This window comes from Aulostomus chinensis, chromosome 11, assembly GCF_037954235.1.
Source record: "Aulostomus chinensis isolate RoL2024-O1b breed Wild chromosome 11, RoL_Achi_v1.0, whole genome shotgun sequence".
In the NCBI taxonomy this organism is placed as follows: Eukaryota; Metazoa; Chordata; class Actinopteri; order Syngnathiformes; family Aulostomidae; genus Aulostomus; species Aulostomus chinensis.
In genome coordinates this window covers 16,492,584-16,512,591 of record NC_141330.1, presented here as the reverse complement: position 1 = coordinate 16,512,591, position 20,008 = coordinate 16,492,584, and the positions used below count along the sequence as shown (strand labels likewise).

Sequence of the window (20,008 nt, the reverse complement as noted above, 5' to 3'; positions counted from 1 at the left end):
TCTTAAGCACTGACAGTGTGGTCATTCTTTCCTAATGTTGCACTTTCTTGTATAACTGCAATTTTAATTTTATACTTTTTTAAACTGCAGAACTACAACAGAAGTGAAGTGTAGTGCACCATGTTGTTATAGGGGATTTTGAAGTTTTTCTCTTTGGGGAGTTGTGATTTCAATCATGAGGGACCAAAGGAGCCAAAGCCACCGCTGGGCTGCCCGTGCAGGTAGCAGCATTTAGCTTATAGTATGCTAATATGATTCAGTTCCATGAACAGTAAAGTAAAAAAATAAGAATTTTAATAATTATGTTACATTAATTAGCTTGTGATGCACAAGCCTCTCATTAATTCTTTCCTACCCAAAAATGATTCCTTTATCCTTTGCGCCCCCCACACCCCTTTTTCCTAAATCTCTGTCACTCCCCATGCCATTTCTCTCCTCCTCTTACATGCTCATCTCTGCTAATGAGCCAACTTAAATCTTATGCCAAAACACAAACAGCAAAAAAAAAAAAAAAAAAAAAAAGGTACGTGCATACTGGAAGCTCTGTTTGTTAAGGATTCATCATGTGAGCTGTTTTCAATAAATAATAAATGCAAACGCTGACTTTTGTCTGCAGACGAGACTTCGGGACATGAATTATGCATTGTTGTTCCTGGATAGGGCAATACAGGGACAGTATGGCAGTCCCAGCGTGTGGTGTGTGTGTGTGTGTGTGTGTGTGTGTGTGTGTGTGTGTGTGTGTGTGTGTGTGTGGATCCCTGGTATACACTGTGACTACAGTTTCTAAAGCTTACAATCAAGCCATTTATGTGGACTGATCTCACTGTGATTACACGTCTTAAGACATTGTTTTGTGTGCAAATACAAATGGTCCAAACTTTAAGCTCCTGGAAGCTCATTTTGACTGCGTTCAAACGGAAACAGATGACTAACTGCACTGTTGAAGTAATGTTATCAATTTATTTTATTCTAATCAAATCAGGTTGGAGGTGCCAGAAGCCTGCATGTGTGTCCTGAAAGTTGGTTCTACCAGCACATTTGGATTTTTACAGTATTTTTCCATGTGACCACTACTCTTTCCCTTCCCTCCTCGTCTCCCTAAGCTTTTTCCTACCCGGTAATCATTACAACAACAAAGGGAGCTACAATCCTGCTAACAGTAGAAAGGTTCCACTTGCAATGCTAAAAAAAAAAAAAGCAAATGTGTGTGTTTTTATCCGCTTCTTGACTCTTGTCATCGAGTGAAAAACTTGATTGAAAATCAGGGAAAAATAATTACAAAGAGGAGAAAGACTCCCATGCAGCCGGCGCAGCAATCATCAGTGATCTCTGCTGTCATATCACTCCGCTGTAAATAATTCATCAAGAGAAACAAAGGGGAAACAAATATGCAAATAAACCTCAAAAAAGACCACTAACATGGGCCTGCTACCACATGGGAAGAATGGTAGTGGATTGTTATCATTGCGGGTTATGACTTTAATGAATCTGAATTCATCTTGTTTCATCTACCTTGACAGTACTGAAGTCACTCATACAGAGAGAGAGAGAGAGAGAGAGGGAGGAAAAAAACCTGGAGGGATTTGAAGGTTTGATTGAGGAGGGAAGCGAGGGAGGGAGGGTGGGATTAAGGACAAGGGGTATGGAAGGATTGGGGGGGGGGGGTTGGTTGAGGCAGGGAAGAGGGGTAGTCAACATTGGAGGGAAGAAAAAAGAGATTTGGGAGGGGAAGGGAGGAAAGGAGGGAGGGAAGCTTTTGAGGGTGTATTCGACAGTACTGTGAAAGGTAGCCATCAAGGGCTTTGATGAAAAGTGCAGGCCTCCTAAAGCTTAGGAGTGACAGCATATGATTTGGTCAAAGCATGAAGCTTTTCAAAGGTAGACATTCTCACTCCCATTCATCTCTCTCGGGTTGAATATAACTTTTGGGCTGAGCTCTGGCAAAATTCCAAATGGGTTTGACAGATTCACTGCATGTGGTATTGTCCCTGTGACTTACAGACAGTAGGCTGGCTGGAAATGTAGACATCCTGAAATGAAGGGGATTACATGTAATGTTTCAACAAACTGTCCCAGATCAGCAGCTATGCAGAAAACCACTTTTTATATTAAGGAAATGACATAAGATTTATCATTTTGTCTGCCTAAAAGAAACCTCATTATCTTTGACATTGATTCAGAAATGGTAGCCAAGAAGAAGAACAAATGCATATTAAACATAATTTATGTGCGTGTTTGACCGTCCCAAAAAAAACGACTGCAACTAATTTTTGAGACTGTGAGCAACTCTCTAAAAAAGACAGGCACCAGAATATAGTGTTGGCTTTGTACATTTCGGGGAACCACAGATATGTATCATCTCAACATTTGTTGAGGGAATGGAGTTTCATTCTACAACTGACATCAGCGCAACAAAACTCACCAAAACAAAATGCGATCTCACATGTAAGCAACAATACAGCTTTTTGAAATTCAGCCTTGTTTTTTCATTGTCAACGTTTCAGTTAAGGTGATTGTGGAGCAAACTTTCTTCTGCTTTGTAGACTTAATCACATTACTTCCTTTGTTCTTGTTAGATATGTTGATGTGAAATGTATTATTTTGGCTCACAAACACTTGCGCACGGTTTACAGAAACGTACAACGGTGACAGAGGAAGAAGAAGCCCTATCTGAAATACAGATCAAGTAAAGACCACACTTTTCTCACCAGCAGGCAACATTGTGTCGCAATTCTATCCTAAACCCACAGTTTCATGATCATTTTGATGGGAGTGTGGCTCATGAATAAAAAAATAAATAAAAAGGTAACACTTTCACACATCCCCGAACTCTATAGGTCTATTTCTTCACTTTGACCAAAGGAAACTCCCTCTCTCTAAAAGCGCTACTTTCAGAAATAAGAAGCCGGTGTGTAATGTTGTTAGCGTCTACGTTTCAACAGGTGCACAGGTGCTGAGAGCACAAAGGATTTTGCAGTAGAACTTCAAGATACATTTTTATTTGAAAACAGGTGTCTGTTCCTCTTTTGCCCTCAAATCAGTTGTTTCACCTAGGAAGATGTCATAGTTGGGCAGTACTCTGCCAATTCTCAAAAACACACACAAAATGCAGAAATGTGACTTAACACAGAAGACAATCCCATGTCAGTGTGTTTTACATGAGCAGCGTCATGTCACAAACTTGTATGCCTCTCACACACACACACACACACACACACACTCACTCACTCACTCACTTGCAGACACCCACCAGGCACAACTGCACACACTTCTACACTGTAACCAAAGACATTAGCAGCACTTGCCATGATGTGTACATGCCAACACACAGACACGCTCAAACACACTCACCATGCATCCTGAGTAGAACTATGCACAAACAAGCAGATGCACAGAGAAACACAGACATGCAGGTGTGTAAACATGCCTGTATACTGCATGTGTACAAGTCTGTGTCAGCACACGCCAAAAACCTTCACACATGTATGCAAGAACACATGGCAGACTTCCATAATGACTTTGAAGTGCATTTGAAAGGTCCAAATGTCTTCATACAGCCATAAACAATAAAAAAAAAACATGCGCGATTCCTATCACCATCGGGAAATAACGGACAGTTCTAGAAATACTCAGCGCGTGAAAGAGGCTACAATATGTACAATACTACAGAAGGTTGAGTTTCTTCTTTCTCTAGACTTACAGTATATCTGGCCTTTGTTCGGCATGTAAGCACTCACATGTAATTCAGTAAATCATTTCACCTTCATCAGCTAAGACTGTCTTCTTTTATTCAGTCACATTTACCACACTTCACTACATTCGCACCAAAGTTCTTCAGTGTTACGTAACATTGTACAAACAACAAATGTCTTATTGTTTGGTCCAAATCACTGCTGAAATAATCCATTTTAACCTACTTGGTGACTTTTTTTTTTCAGATCGCTTTCACACCACATCATTTTTTACCCTCATGCCTTCATGTCATGTGGTATTACCAAAGCCGTAAAGAAAAAAAAATGCAATCAAGACTTTGAATTTCCAAAGATATAGACAAAAAAAACACCCCGTCATGCGTGACACAATAATGTAGAACACCATCCCAGCTCATTTTTGATCCATGTCAACAAGTCACAAGTCAACAAGTCAACAACGAGATGCTTTTGAGACACTTAAACCAAAAGTGGTAGTTGTTATCTCAGGTGAGATGTGGCCGCATCAGAGTGAGCTGAGCACTGATGGCTTCACTGAACCGCCATGACTAAAGGGTCTGCTGCCTGAACTGGCTTGCAGCTGATTTGACGGCCAGCATTACTACTTTAAATTTCATGCTGTCTGTCTTGGCTGGGGTAAAAATTTGTGATCTTTTTTCAGTTGCTTTGACAGATTGACTGCATGTGAGTTGCAGGCAGGAGGCTTGCTGGAACCATGGAATCAAGGAGGTCACATGGTTTCAACAAACTGCTCAAGATCAGAATCTTTGCCATCACGTTATGTACAAGCACATTTTTTTAATATTATGGAAGTGACATAAGATGTATAAACCCTTATAGAAACCTCATTATTTTGGCAGGTGAGTCTTCAGCAGGCGTGGCTACACTGGTTCAGTTGCCAACATCAGTCAATTATTAGACTATTCACACAAAAAAAAGGAATCACTGGATATTATTTCTACCCTCACAAAGAATATCTTTCTAAAGATGCTCGAATAAAATGTTTTAGAGGCCAAAAGGTTCCACCCATAACTGGAAACTCTTTTGCATTAGATTTCCTCGTTAAGTTGGATATCCAATCCAAGAGTAAGAGAGAGAGAAAGATATTGAGACAAGAGAAAATGACATGAGATGATATGAAATTATTTCCATGCAGGTCCTATATTTCTTAATGACCCTGAGTCAAAACGCGTTCCGTCTTGGTTAAATGCTGGTTTATATCACCTTCTGTAAAGCATCTGCTACGGAATAGAGACGTTCATGGGTGAATGGTTATGAATGGCTTCAAGGATCTGACTCAACAAGGAAGCGGTGGCTACAATTGAAGAAGAAAGATGTGAGGTTGTACCACAACTGATGCAGAAATAGGCATTTAACCCAGCATGAAAATACATTAACTATTTAAATATTTATGGGTGGTGGAGAGGGATTCAGTCTAAAGCCAAAACGGACCTGACTCACACAGAGTGGTGTCTTTGCTCAGCACCGCATCTAAAACAAAATGGAGTTGGTGTTGGAGCATGGATGGATTTCTCTTCAGAGCAATTACAATTAAAACAGACGAGCTGTTCCACCCATAGTCTCTTCGTAAGGCTTAGATACACCATGTGGCACATCAAAGAGGTGGGCGGGACTTTTTACCTGCTAGTCCATCTTTGCTGCACGCAGTTTTGGGCCAGCTGTGTTTTCTAAAGTGATTTTTGACACAATGATCAGTATATGCCTGAATTATCAGCATCAGTGCGTCCAACATTGACGGTTTTGACTAAGGTCTGACAGATTAACATTTATTCAATATAGTCATGTTAGTATGGCATGACTATGTTTACTTACATATTCATTAATCTTTCTAACAAAACACATTGTAAAGATGAAGGAACTGCACGTGTTTGCTTCGTTGAGCTCTTTCTTCTCCTTCATCTGCTTTCTCCCTGTCTGAATAATTTCATGAATACAGCAGAACCTTTCAAAGAAAGAAAGGAATGGTACAGTCCAGTGTAATGATATGCCTGGATTGCATGATGTTATTTTCATGAAATGAGACCAAAAGTGACAGATAATGTAAAAAAGACTGACAGACAGATACATTCAGTGAGTCCCAGCAAAGAGCTGAGCCACTGTTATGTAAACCAGAATGAAAGATTCATGAGAGAGCCACCGTCTCATACTCCAACCTTCGGGACAGTGCATGAATGATCCATACAGTGGGTCGTCTGCCATCTGAAACTCATCTATAGCAAATGGGAACACTCTGGCAGGCAGGTTCGATGCACTACACAAATTTCAAACCCTGAGAGAAATTCAGATACGTGAGTGAGCAGAAAGGGAGACAGTTTTTATTGCTATGGATGTTGCCAAAGCAAATAAGGTTTCGGTATATTCAAGCAGTCAGGAGAAAGATGGGGAAGGCGTGAGGGAAGATGATGAGGAACAGAAAGGGGGAACTGTCATGCATTCCTCAGCTTTGTACAATCTGAACCACCGCCACAGCTGAGGGTACACTCACACCTTGGCCCAGTTGCCTTTCTCCCATTTTGGACTATGACTGTCCAACTTCCTCACTGCCATGCTGGCCTGAGCATGCTTACATCATCACTGAGTTGTACACTGAAACACACATTCCACTGAGCGCTAGCGAAGGCTCTCATTGCTCAGTGGGGTCTCTGGTCCTTTGTTGCATTATCTGATGGAGCAGATGGTGTTCCAGAATTGGACTCCAAAGCTGTAAGTTCGCTACTTGGTTTAAGGACCAAAAGAATTTCCATCCACTGAGCTTTCACATTATGTCATGACCACGTACCGTCCCCCTGCTGGTGCCAGTGCCGTAGCCCACTCTTTCCAACTGTGCCAGGGCCAAGACAGCAGACTGCGGTACAGAATGATTACCCTAGTCAAACGAACTGGACAAACATGCTTGGGTATGGTACGGATTTTCCTTTGTGAGGAGGCCTTAACTTCCACCCACAACCTTTACCGGATCCTAAACCCAAACCCAATTATAACCTTCATCCTAAGAACCAAGTCCTAACCTTTATACTGCCTTGTGACGGTGTACCCTTGCTCAATCCCAAGATCTAAAACCCAAATCAGTTCTCAGAAAGATAGATGTCGAAATGTACAAACACATGTGTGCAAATGCTGTGATGTGGTAATCTGTCTCAGAATGGGTGTACACATGAGATGTTTAGAAAGGAATCTTCGCCAGATCCCCCAAACACCACACCCCACCATCACAGGGAGAAGGGGACTTCGTAAGCTTTGGGCTTCTGTTGTGGTTTCTTTAATTCTCTCTCTCTCTCTCTCTCTCTCTCTCTCTCTCTTTCTCTCTCCTTTTTTTCCATCTCAGCCTCTTGCTCTATATCTCCACTAGCCATCTTTTAGTTTCTTGGTCCAATGCTCTGTTTCTCCTCCATCAATCTGCCTCTCATCCTTGACCCATTCATCTTTCACGTTTGCCCAAGTCATAGACATTCATGAATAGTGATTGCAGTGATCCTGTTGCATCATATCTGCACGTTTCCAAATTCAAATAATCTCTGTAAATGCCTTCAGCTCCACTTTTACTAGCCCTGGTTTAAAAGAATTTGTAATAAAGCATCTGCATTCAAAACCATCATGGAAGTTGAGGGATAGAACAGACTGGACCTATTTTAATATAAGTTAGCATGTGGACGCTAAAGGGCGTACAAGTTTTAGGAAAAAGTCTGTTATATGCCACAGATAGTTTGAGAACCTGATGTGTTTATCATGTGTCGGTTTATGTGCTGTAACATGAACACAGGAGGAGTTTGGATTAAGACTGTAATAAGTATAGGGACCTACTGCCAGATGAACCGCACTACTCTGTGATCATAAGGTGGTGGGCTTCGTTGGGGTTTAAAGCCTCTGTTGTGGTTGCTTTGTAGTTTGGAGCAATTCTTTTTTTCCTGGATTATTTCCCAGCATTGCTCCATAACTCAACCTCTGACTCTCTCTCAACCTAAGCCCATTTTTTTCTTTCCTACACAGTGTGACTTTAATATAGTTTAATGTCCTGAATATGATATGAAAAATAACCAGCTGTAAATTGTGTCCTTTGACTCTGTCAGATGTATGGCTGCTCTTGCCCCCAGCCCCCACCACACACACACACACACACACTCACACACACGCACACACACACACACTCCTTAAATTCTTCCACAAACCTTGACATGTCTATGTGAGAAAAATCATTATGCCGCATTCTAACTTTAAAGAAGTTTTGACCTGCCTTCTGTGACACTTGGCACACAAGCTGGATCAACACTCTTGAGGGTTGAGTAATCCTGCAGTCACATGTACAGCATATATATGTTCACACGCACACACGCTCGACACAGACACACACATACACACCACAGCTCACACAAATACAGGCAGAGTTCTGGTTGCACTTATACACACATATGGAACCAGCCTTAAAATCAAATTTTCGTCTCCATGAAGAAATACACATACACACACACACACACACACACACACACACACACACACACACACACACACACACACACACCTCCCCCTGTTTCCTGAACCTCAAGCAGCCACACACTGCCTCTTGATTCAATTAAAGCCAGTCAAGTCTAGATTGTGACATATACCCCATGGAGGGAAGTGGGAGGTGTGTGTGTGTGTGTGTGTGTGTGTGTGTGTGTGTGTGTGTGTGTGTGTGTGTGTGTGTGTGTGTGTGTGTGTTTGTGTTCTTGTACTTGCTACATATTGAGGACTAGAATACATATTTAACCAACAAAGTGAGGACATTTTTGGAAAGTGAGGACATTTTAGCCAGTCCTCACATCTTCAAAGGGCCATTTGAAGGTCAAGACTTGGTTTTAGGGTTGAGGTTAGAATCAGCTTCTGGTTAGGTTTAAGGTCAAGGTTAGGTTCAGGCAGTCAGTTGAGATGGTTAGAATTAGGGTGAGGGGCTAGAGAATGTATTATGTCAGTGAAAGTCCTCACAAAGATATAAGTACAAGGATGTGTGTGTGTGTGTGTGTGTGTGGTGTGAATCACAAAAACTTCAAGACCTCAGTTGCCAGGGCCCTTCCTGCTCATTGTGGTAATGGATGGGTGACCTTTGACCTTCTAATACATTCTATGCCTGCCTATGGGCTCTCTGTCTTTCTATTTCCACCAGCTTCATTTTTTGTTCCTCCTCTCTCTTTTCCTGTCTGTCCATCTGTCTCGCTCTCAATCTCTCTTTCCTAATGAGACAGGGACTGTCCTCCCTGTGGGGAAAGAGGTCAGTGGCCCTGACAAAGATGCGCGCACACACACACGCACACACACAAACATACAGACACACACTCCACACATGCATACACATGCAGATAGGACACATGCACACATCCCTGCAGATAAAAGGACAAACCCCCATCGCCGACCACCCCTGCCACACACACACGCACACACGCAAACACACACACACACACACACACTGACCCAGAAATCCCATCTCTATTATGCAGAACATCAGTTAGCTGATGGTGGAGCTGATTATGCAGCTACCCTCCGCTAGCCCACAACTCCCTGGTGGATATCTGCCTTTAAAACCCCAATCCCAAATGTCTTTTTAGCATATCAATAGAGAATTATATATTCCTAAACAGTAGGACTTGCATACATATAGCTTTTCACAACTTTCTCATCTCATCATGTCACAGTAGGACTGAATATCAAACCAGGCAAATTTAGACAAACATTTCACAAAGACAGCATCCAAAAGTAACATTTAGCTGTCACAATAATGCAGAGATTATAGAGAGCCCCTGTCATGGTTTGCTTCTCTGTATATTAGCATATATTCTATAAATATTGTATAGGTGAGGGAAGATATGTTATTTTCAAAATGATAATGAATAGAAAAGATGGAGGATGCCTTTATAAGTTTTACAAAGTCTTGAATATAAAACTTTTACTCCCCCTTCAGCCATGAAACTCTTTTGTTTATGGTAAAGAAATCTACATGATTTTAGGATGTATTGCTGTTTGTCACCTCATTATAATGCAAACAGAAACAGTTTAATCAGAAGTTTTATGTTTGTTGTATTGCATAAACATACAGCAGAGTAAGATTGTTCGCCTCTGACAAGCATCCCCTCCATAAGTAGAGAAGCTGGGATATGAAACTAAACACACACAGCTTAAGGAAAAACATTCATAATCAATAATTAAAGCCGATAGAAAAATATTCAAATGATTCCTGTGGGGGTTTGAAGTAATATGGTGATTTTAAAGTCAACTCGCAAATGTGAATTTACAGGGACAAAACAATATTTCTCTCTTGCCCTCCATGGGATAGATTGGTGCAGTGCAGCAATGCGAAGTGGTGACCCCCCCAACAAAGCTCGCTTGCTAAGCAAATAAGTAATCTGGCTTTGTGTGTGTGTGTGTGTGTGTGTGTGTGTGTGTGTGTGTGTGTGTGTGTGTGTGGGTTAGCATGCGCGCGTGTGTGTCCAAACCTATATGCAAATGTTTCAGTATGTGAGGAGAGTCTTGCATTGCATACTATTGATATTGCCATGCATTGCCATTCTGTATGTTTTAGCCTGATAATTGAAAGGCCATCTGAAGTCCACTGGGGAGGGTTAGTAAAGGGTAAACTATGAAGCTCATTATTTTAGGTGAGGGAAGCCCTCAGAGGCCAAAACAAATTAGTTTATGTCGGGTTTAACCTTCAGAAAACGCAATTACTGTAGGTGAGGTGTTTACAGGCACGGTACTCATGAATGTTCTTTAGGAATTAATGCAAAGTTGCATATATGTCCTTAACAGCAGCAATAAAACAAAGTGAAGCTGACCTGTTCTACTTTTTCAGACAAATAAAATGGATTAGAAATACTGAGCATGCCAGTTTTGTGTGTGCCTTTGTATGTCTGCTTGGTCCATAAACCTGAAAAAAGACATGACCTGCATGTCTCAGCAGTTTCCTGTGTAAACTGAGCTCTGTTGGTGTGTCCCCACGGTTCTCCCGTCACTCCTCAGGCCTGCAGAGCAACGCCTTCCACTCTATTAGTGTGTCTCTGCAGCAGCACATGTGTGTCTACCTTCACATGTATGTGTGTTTCCATCTGTCTCCTGTCACCAGCAGTCCTCTCTGCACCATTAAGACCTGTTTAGATCAAGGGTCGTTCTTCTAAAGGTCAAAGTTCATCCTTCCAAAGGTGAAAAGTCACCAGGGTTAGGTCTGGTGTGAAGTGACATTGGACAAGCACGCAGCTACAGACGACAACCAATACTGATTGGAACTCTAATCCTATATGAGTGGCATAACATATATTCACTAGAAATACATTAAACATTTTAAAATTGCTATCACAAAATAGCTGGCATTACAATTATACCAAAAATGTATATTTGTAGGTTTATGTTGAGAAAAATTAGGAGAACTCTATGAGAGATGACTAAAATGTCTTGTATTGAAAAGAAGCTTTGAAAGTGGAGGAAGTCCAAGTCGGTCCTGGAATTATGGATAGGGGTTGTTCAGCTTCTAATTGCAGATATCTATTAACATCTACACCCAGACACATCCACACACTTGCACTACAGCACATACGCACACAACGCCCAAACAAATCCCTCAACCAAGCACCAAGTCAACCCGTTCACCCAGCCCAGGCAGTTAAAAACAAGTTTCCCCCTCCAGCTAAACTCAGGCTTGACCATAATTGAGTCTTTTCTTTCAACTTAGTTTATTGAATTCCACTTCACTGCAGTATTTTTTATTGTTTTTATTTAGTTTTTATACTGCTGCTTTCCGTTTTATTGTGGAGCTTGTAATGCCTGATAACTTAAGAGGACTGATTAAATAAAGCTATAATCTGCCAATTCATTCTTCTCTTTTTGTTTCCCTTTTTCATCTTGTGATATTTACAGACATCATTGCAGAAATATTTCCAATAATACAGTATGCTTATTGAAACCACAAGACATTGTCAAATTACTGCATCATAATCCAATCCAAGTAAAAACATACGGCTGAAACAGATGACATGGTATGGGTGAAGCCCAAGACGCGGCCACAGATGCCTGTCAGTGCCGTCCTCCTGAGGATGAAGATAAGGCTTAACTCGAGCTGTAGTGACACTGCCATGACATATGCACAGCCTGACTTATATTTGCATGTATGAAATTACATAACTGGTGACACAGTGACAATGGTTCAACACATCCTGAGAGTTCCATGCATAATTCAGAAATGGATGATATGCTTGATAATGTTTGGACGGAGCAAACAAGCGAGCGCGCTCTAGGCAGAGGCCATGTGACGCTTCCTAAATTCCCTGGAGGGTAAAAGATCTCTAGAACGCAGGAAGAGCCAGGCACACAAAATTAGTTTGGAGCTGATGATGACTGATGGCGATCAATAGCGCAAGTTACCTAAAAAAATCCAGTTACAAAATATCAAGCACATTGCCTGGTATAATCCATGTCTTTTTTATTCAGCGGTATGCACAGTCAAACACTGTGATTCAGCACTATCATCAACGAACACAGACCAGGGCGAGTGAGGTGGCTCCAGCCGGTCACACTTGGCGCTACAGTGCGCAAGATCTTTTGAAGAAATCCCAAATGAGCATGATAAAACTTATCTGTGAGGAGGAGGAGCAGCACCCTGCTACTTCTCCTCAGTGTGTCCTCGCTGGGGGTGGGGTTGGGGGTGGGGTGGACCGACAGCATGATGCAGCTGGGTTGACCACTGGACTTCATCTCCTCCTCACATGTTGGCTGCTGTTGCTGAAGACAAACATGGGAGAAAAGGTCATGTCAGGTCAGTGAAATGAGGGACGGACACTAATAGCGAAAGATTTGTCCTCACAGTAGCAAGTCCCATATGATTGAGAAAACATGAGACCCAATCATGAATGTGCAATAAAACAGACACTAGTAGTTCCATCTCTTCCCTTCACAAATACTTTGGCTCTGCCCACCACTGCTGTCCAATCCTCACATGCTCACATAAAACCCAGACTGGAGTAATGAGGGCTAAGTCTCTGAAAAGAAGAAAGAAATGTTATCCTGCAGGGGAAAAGCTCAGAGCGACTCTCATGGCTTGTCCTCTCTTTTTTTATAGAATTTGTTGGAAAGGAACTGTGGCTGCCAAGGCGATATTTTATATAATTTGGGGTCTTTTTATTGAGTGAATAAAAACAGTTTACTCCAGTCTGTATTTCCCATGTTGCCATCTGTTACTCTGTCTTTCTCACTCTTTAGAATACGTTTTCTTTTTGACCTTGTTGAACTTCACCGATGAATTTATGATATAAAGCAGAGGTATAACAAGGGGAGACAGCATACAGTAAACAAATGATACTCCATTCATCCATTTTCTATACTGCTTATCCGTTACGGGTCGTGGGGGGCTGAAGCCTATCCCAGCTCAGGCGGCGTTCACCCTGGACTGGTCACCAGTCCGTCACAGGGCCATCAGGATCAATTAGGGGTCACTGTCTTACTCAAGGATACTTGATATGGTCACCGGGGGAAGTGAGGATCAAACCAGCAACCCATTGGTTGCCATTCTACTGCTGAGCCATGCCATCCCACAAAGCATAATACAACTGAATGGCGGCAAAGTCTATAAACTCGATCTGTGAGAGTTCTATGCAAGTAGATCATTTACATAAAAATAAAAGATAGGTGACTTTAAAGCCCTCAAATGTACAAATCTCCTGAATAGGTGTGTGTGTGTGTGTGTGTGTGTGTGTGTGTGTGTTTGTGTGTCTGTCTGTCTGTCTGTCTGTTTACGTGAGTGTGTGGGGGTCAAGTTTTCTGTGCTGCAGGGATATAAAGATGTTTGAATAATTATATTGCAGTGACTTGTCTACTTCCTGGACACAGGAATCAACCCATGAATTATTAAATTTTAGGGTGACAAGTTAGGAGTGAAGCTTTGGTTCAGGTGAGGGCTAACAAAATTTCTGTGTGTGTGCGTGCGTGCGTGCGTGTGTGTGTGTGAGTGTGTGTGTGTGTGTGTGTGTGTGTGTGTGTGTGTGTGTGTGCATATGTATGAAAATGTCCATCTTCTCCCCAGCTGAACAGGATGTCGGAGGTCAAATGAGAGGGTGAAAGGTCAAAGCCTGACTAAACAATTACAAGATATGGTTTCCAGTGCTATGTGGCACACACACACACACACACGCACGCACGCACACACACACACACACACACACACAGGTTGTTATTTTTTGAAATGTCTGGACAGTGTCTTTCCTCTGTGACCCCCTTAGCCTGTGCACACACCCTCACCTACACAAACACACACTTGAACGTGCTCTCTTCCCCTCCCTGTCTCAGTGGCATTCATGGACCCACCCACCCACCCCTCACACACACACACACACACACACACACACACGCACACACACACACACACACACTCACATAACGCCCTAGCCTGAGAGCTTGTCCCACTGACAGGCAATCAGTCAGGAAACAGAGGGGAGCGAAGACGAGAAGCGTGAGCAGGAGAAGCAGGGTGGCTATATTTAGCCTGTCAGTCACAAGGGGTCAAGGGTCACACTGAATGCTCGTTGACATGTATGCACGCCCACATGCACATATACACTTGCACACACATACAACCGTGTTCATCAAAACAAGGTCAAAAGTGGAGGGCAGACAGCTGGCTAGGTTTACAGAGAGGAGGAGAGAGCAGACAGCTGGCTAGGTTTACGAGTGTCTGCCCTTTAAATTGAGACTGGAAGAAAGTTTAAAGAGGGCACAAGTGAATGTTTACAGCAGGGCAAAAGGTGCAAGCACTTATTTCACTTGTTCTGAATCAATTTAATATCACTAACAAGCCTTCAAGATTTCATCACATTAAGTTGTAATCTAGTTGTGAAGAGAAAATATGCGTTTGTTAACGTTCTACACAGCAGGAGAATTCCTGCTCTCCAGACTAAACATCTCCAGTCTGTTTGATTAACCCCGGAGTCATCAGTGTTATCATGACAAGACATGAGCAGAAACACACACCCACAGACAGACCAGTGCATCCTCACACCTGACTCTCACATTCCCAAACAATATCTTACACACATTTTGACAGGAGAAGGCCCTACAAGCAGACATCCACTTACCCCGGAACCTCACTGACCATGGTCAGGTATACACCGGCTAAGATAAAAAGTGTGTCATTGGCCAAATAATTTCCCAAAAAACACCCAGGGTTGCAAAGGCTTTAATGATACAAAAAGTGCCCAAAAGATTTAGGGGGCAAGGAGTTACAAATGGCCATCAGACATTTCTTCCTGTCTGTAAAACGAAACTGAAGGCTTGAAAAAATACGTTCATGTGTTAAAACAGTTTTTTTTTCCTAAGAACACTTCAAGAACTCCAAACTTGTTAGCAAATATATGTTTTTTTGAGTATTTTTGCCATTGTTTATCATTTTCGGTGCTGCTTATTCTAACCGCTTATCTAACACCAACGTTTTTTTTGAGCAGACATTTCTCTTTGAAGTGAGTATAGTGGTTGAATCAGTGTTTTGGATCACTGGTCACTAGAGAAGCCAAACATGTATTTATATGAAAATGCCCTGTATCACACTTTACATTAGTTTTGTTTTCCCAGCAGGATTTAATTTCATGGAGTGCAGCTTTGGCCTGCAGGGACCCCATATGGGGCGTCACGCCCCGAGGATGGAAACCCCTGAATAGTATGATCATTCAGTACAAAACAAGCCGGCAGCAGGCCAGACAGAGCAACATGGGTGGTCAAGGTAGAGTGGCCAGGTGGGGTTTAAACGAGAATGGAGGGGAGCATGTGGTCAACCCAGCAGGAAGCCCTGTGGTCATTTCACCCATGGACACACACACACACACACACACACACACACACACATACACAACCCAAATGATAAACTTGCAGATAAAATGAAAGACGCATGCTTGGCCAAACATGGAGACAAATGGTGAGAGGAGGCCAGAGGCCAGATGAACAAATAAGGATATATGCAAGAATTCAATCACACGTGCACAGAAAACCCTTTCATGCAACCATCAGTGCCCTTAACAGACGTACACAGAATGCCGGGGTGCTGTAGGTCCACCACTGAGTGAGCAGTCGCAGTAGTCACAGGCCAAAACAACATATGTGTAAAAGAGAGGGCCAGCATGCTGGGGCGAAGGTGTTGATATTGTCAGTGATTTATATGCACCCAATGTTCCTCTGTTACGCTTTTTTTTCTTGTCCCTATTCCAAAAATGACAATATTCCAACTAAAGTGTTCAACTGGCTAAAGAACAAATAATCTTCCATGAATCGTCCTGCAGCCATGCAAATTCCAACTGGCTAAGGAATACAAGGGGTGGAACCAATGTTTGCCACACTGTGAGACTTTCCAACAAAATCCCTCCTAATGTGTGCTCAGTAAAGAAAAAGAAGTGATGTTAACGTTATTTGATTGCTTTGTTATGGCATGTTTAATGATTAGGAAGGCTTTCAATGAAGTCAGACGAGTCACATCGTTAGCCGTCTACATGTTAGGTGTTGCTCTGGCGTGTATACACATCTTGCAATATGCAGTATTTAGACACAAGGTTGCAAACTGCTCTGAAAACCATGACTGAACAAAATCTGACAAATAATTTTTGTCTTAATCCAAAAAGGTCTCTTAAAGGACAAACCCTCAACAGCATGTAAAGGCACTGACCGTCCAACCAGAGTCAACCGTAGATTTAAGTCATTCATATAGAGTTGAAACTTTTGTGAATAAAGCATTTCTTGGGAGCATTCAAGAAATGCTTTATTATATATGTGGGAGTATTCAAGAGCTGCAAGCACTTTCTCACTTTGAACTTTTTTTTCAGCACCATAGAGACGAGGAATACACATAATTTGTTACAAAATAATATGAACTCTATCTTTTCCTAAACCAAAACAAGTGTTTTGGTGCCCTAAATCTATACATAATTTAACTCTGTGCTCACCGGCGCCAGCACAAGAAACAGATTCATATATTTAGTAATATATTTTCCCTAGAATTATACAATGGTAATATTTTGTTTAAAAAATACTAAACAAACAAACAGCTACCACGGCAACCGGAGGGATGTAACCACTAACCAGCAGGAGTGCAGTAGTAGCATGTTAACCAGCCAATGTTATAAACTTCTGTGCCTGGCTGCAGCAGATGTCTTCACCCCAGCTGTTCGGTTCATTGTAAGCCCGCATAATGAGGCTAATTCTCTGCAATATAGCGGGAAGTCTGTGTAAAAGAGGCAAGACACACACACACACACACACACACACACACACACACACAGAGGAAGAAAGTAGGTCAAACTGGTCAACCTGGCCAGACAGGCTAAATTTACTCTGCCTGTGGGGACGATCAAGGGTAAGCCGGGATACACAGTGATTTGTCTCATTAATGTTGTGCTGTCTGGGTCGTATACTTCTTTAATCACAACTCATGTAAGAGTAATGCTTTTCTTGTGATTGTTTAAAATTTTTATTATCATTATCTCCCAACACACAATTGATCAATTGCACATGTGTGTGTGTGAGACAGGTGAATAATAAGTGAAGGATTGTGTGTTTAAAAATTCAAACATATATATATGCTTTATTAGAGCCCACATCTTGTATAAGGTGAACATGTAAGCAAATCGTTTGCGAGATCATTTCTATTTTTTATAAGGCTGTGTCAAGTATCCTGCAAAAGCCATCCATCTTAACAAGTAATTTCATCTTATATTTGGCCTTCAAGTGTGTGTGGGACTGTTTTCACCTGGCTAGATTCTAATAAAACTCAGCTCTGTCCCACAGGGCAACGATGGATCATATTTCCCTTATGGATCTTTTTAATCTCAAACAAATGCAAATACAGTTAGATTTCGCAGCCACCTTTAGAAGACCTGCCATTAAATGTAAACAGTCACCTTGCGCCGACTTGGTAATTCTTCCCCATTACAGTTATGAGATGTTTCCCAAATTTCACACTGAATTTGATGCTGCTTCACCTCTAATATGAAATGATTAGAAGAGAAACTCAGAAATGGGTATACTGGAGCACCATTATCTGTGTATTCATGTTCATCTGAGCCAGACTATAATGGTGCATTATTACGATGTGATGTGACAATCCAATCTGATGGCAGTAAAAGCTCCACCCCACCACAATGGGAGTGGAGAGATTGCATGCAAAACGCCTTCTCTCCTGCTATATCAGGCGAGGGGGAAATGAGGCACAATGGCTCTGTTGTATTATTAGCCCCCTTAGAGGAAACTACAATTGTCAGATCAGACTCCAAAAAAAGAGTAATGTAAGTCTGGGAAAATATCAGCTTCCTGTCCGCTGCTTCAGGGGTCTGGTCTGAGTAAGTCCTTGCCTCTGCCTTTCTCACTGCTGCACTCACTTTCTGACCCTGTTTCTCTCTTGTGCTCTCGCTCTTTCCACAGTTATTTGGCTGACTCCTTGTTTACTCAGATCAAACTTGTCAGGAAAAGCCAAGTGGGTTTAAACAAACACATGCACACGCGTACACACATAGTACACACCGATCACATTTAGCTGGCTCTGAAACACCACTAAAAAGCATCGCTAAAACATAAACTGAATCTGTATCTTCTAATTCTCATACTCGATGCACTAAGAGATCAGTGCAACTCATACTGACATAAATAAATCATTCAAATCTGTGTGTGTGTCTGTGTGTGTGTGTGTGTGTGTGTGTGTTAGAGTGTGTGGGTGTGCACTGGAGATGACAGGAAGTGAGACGAAGGCTAAAAAGGAATGATAGGAAATTCAGAGACCGCCAGTATTTCCATTTATTAATGTTTTTATGATTTGCTCCCATATTCCAAGAACTCCATTCAACACTCACAGGCCTTGAGACCAGAGGTTTGGTACCCATTCAAGAACCTGACTTTGAAACATTCTCACCAACAAATAATTGTTTTTGATCCTTTAAATCTGGTTGTGTTTCTGGGTGAATGGATATTATTGATTACACAACTCTTTCACAGCCCTGGTCAGGGCGTAGGATAGGCCTGTGACTCCCATTGTGGATTGTACAATGTCCTCTGTCGATGATGCAATGGTTCAGCTCAGAACTGGTCAGAATATGGTGTAGTTTGGAAGACAGAACCAAGGTTCTGAAGATTTTGAACGGCACTGCTTCAAGGACAAGCGCCATTTTTTTTTTTTTTGTGGGAGCAAAAACTGGAGAATTCTGGTACATTTGCCAACTGAACTGGTTGCTAGTCTGTATCTCCCCATGGCAGCACACATACACACACACACACACAGTCTGTCTGACCTCATCTGAACTCAACTGCTTGCCATCAGTAGTCTCTCTGCTGATGTTGTCATGCAGAAAGAGTGGTGGGGGGATGGGGGGGGGGGGGTTGCTGTGCCTGAGAGAAAAAGAGAGAGAGAGAGAGAGAGAGAGAGAGAGAGAGAGAAAGAGAGAGAGAGGCTACTCTGTATCCCACTCTACTTCCTATGAAGATAACAGTAATTCATCTTTTCTTTTCTTGGGTTATGTAATTTAATTGAGAAGAACCAATCCTGGAAAATGACTTTCTGTGTAATGCCAATAAAATATTTTGAGGTTTTCATGACATAAATATGAAATCACTGACACAACAAGAGCAAGGGGTGGACAGGCAGATTCATGCTGGACAAAAAGCAAAAATGCAGAGGGAAACAAAGAATTTGATAAACGATGGGATAACAGAAAGAATGATGGAAGAGCGGTGGGAAAGAGTAGAAAAGAGAGGGAGGCATGGAATGGAGAGAGAAGGATAGAAAAGGCAAAGCAGAGTGGGTGTTTATATGACTTAGAGAGGGAAATGATGGAGTTGGCACGAGGGAGCAAAGGTAGAGGAGGGGAGTGATGAGTTTGGAGGAAGAGTTCAGAAAAGGCCTCGGATCCAATCAAAAAACTGGTTTGGATTCTGTTTTTCATTTCACCTAAAAATGTTTCACGAGTCACTTTCTCATAGCGGAACAGCAACCTTGGTCTTTGACTGGTACTCATTTTGAGGAAAAACACTTCTTTGTGGCCTAAGATGAACTGTTCAAGTTGACTGCACTGTGAGATTAGCTAGCAGCATTTGACTCGAGCCATGAAAAGTTATTCAGACTGTTAGTAGATGCAGAACTCCTGACGTTGACTGCGGAGGTGACTTGTGTTTGCAGAGAGAGAGGCCTGGAGCAGTGAGCCTCATTACTCACAGAGTGGTCATTTGTGTGGTTTAATTGCTATTAAAGTGAAGGGACATGGAAGTGAAGTGACAAAGCTGGGCCATAACATTTTCAAAAATCA

General features: G+C 42.0%; 1 long non-coding RNA gene across 1 annotated transcript in view; it reads right to left on the bottom strand.

Moving 5' to 3' along the window:
* Positions 1-12,355: 12,355 nt before the first annotated feature.
* The window catches only part of LOC147253639 (uncharacterized), a 74,031-nt gene continuing 66,378 nt past the window's right edge, over positions 12,356-20,008 (bottom strand). Inside the window, exon 4 of the long non-coding RNA XR_015118418.1 lies at positions 12,356-12,467. This is a non-coding gene — a long non-coding RNA (uncharacterized LOC147253639). The remainder of the gene's footprint in view (positions 12,468-20,008) is intronic.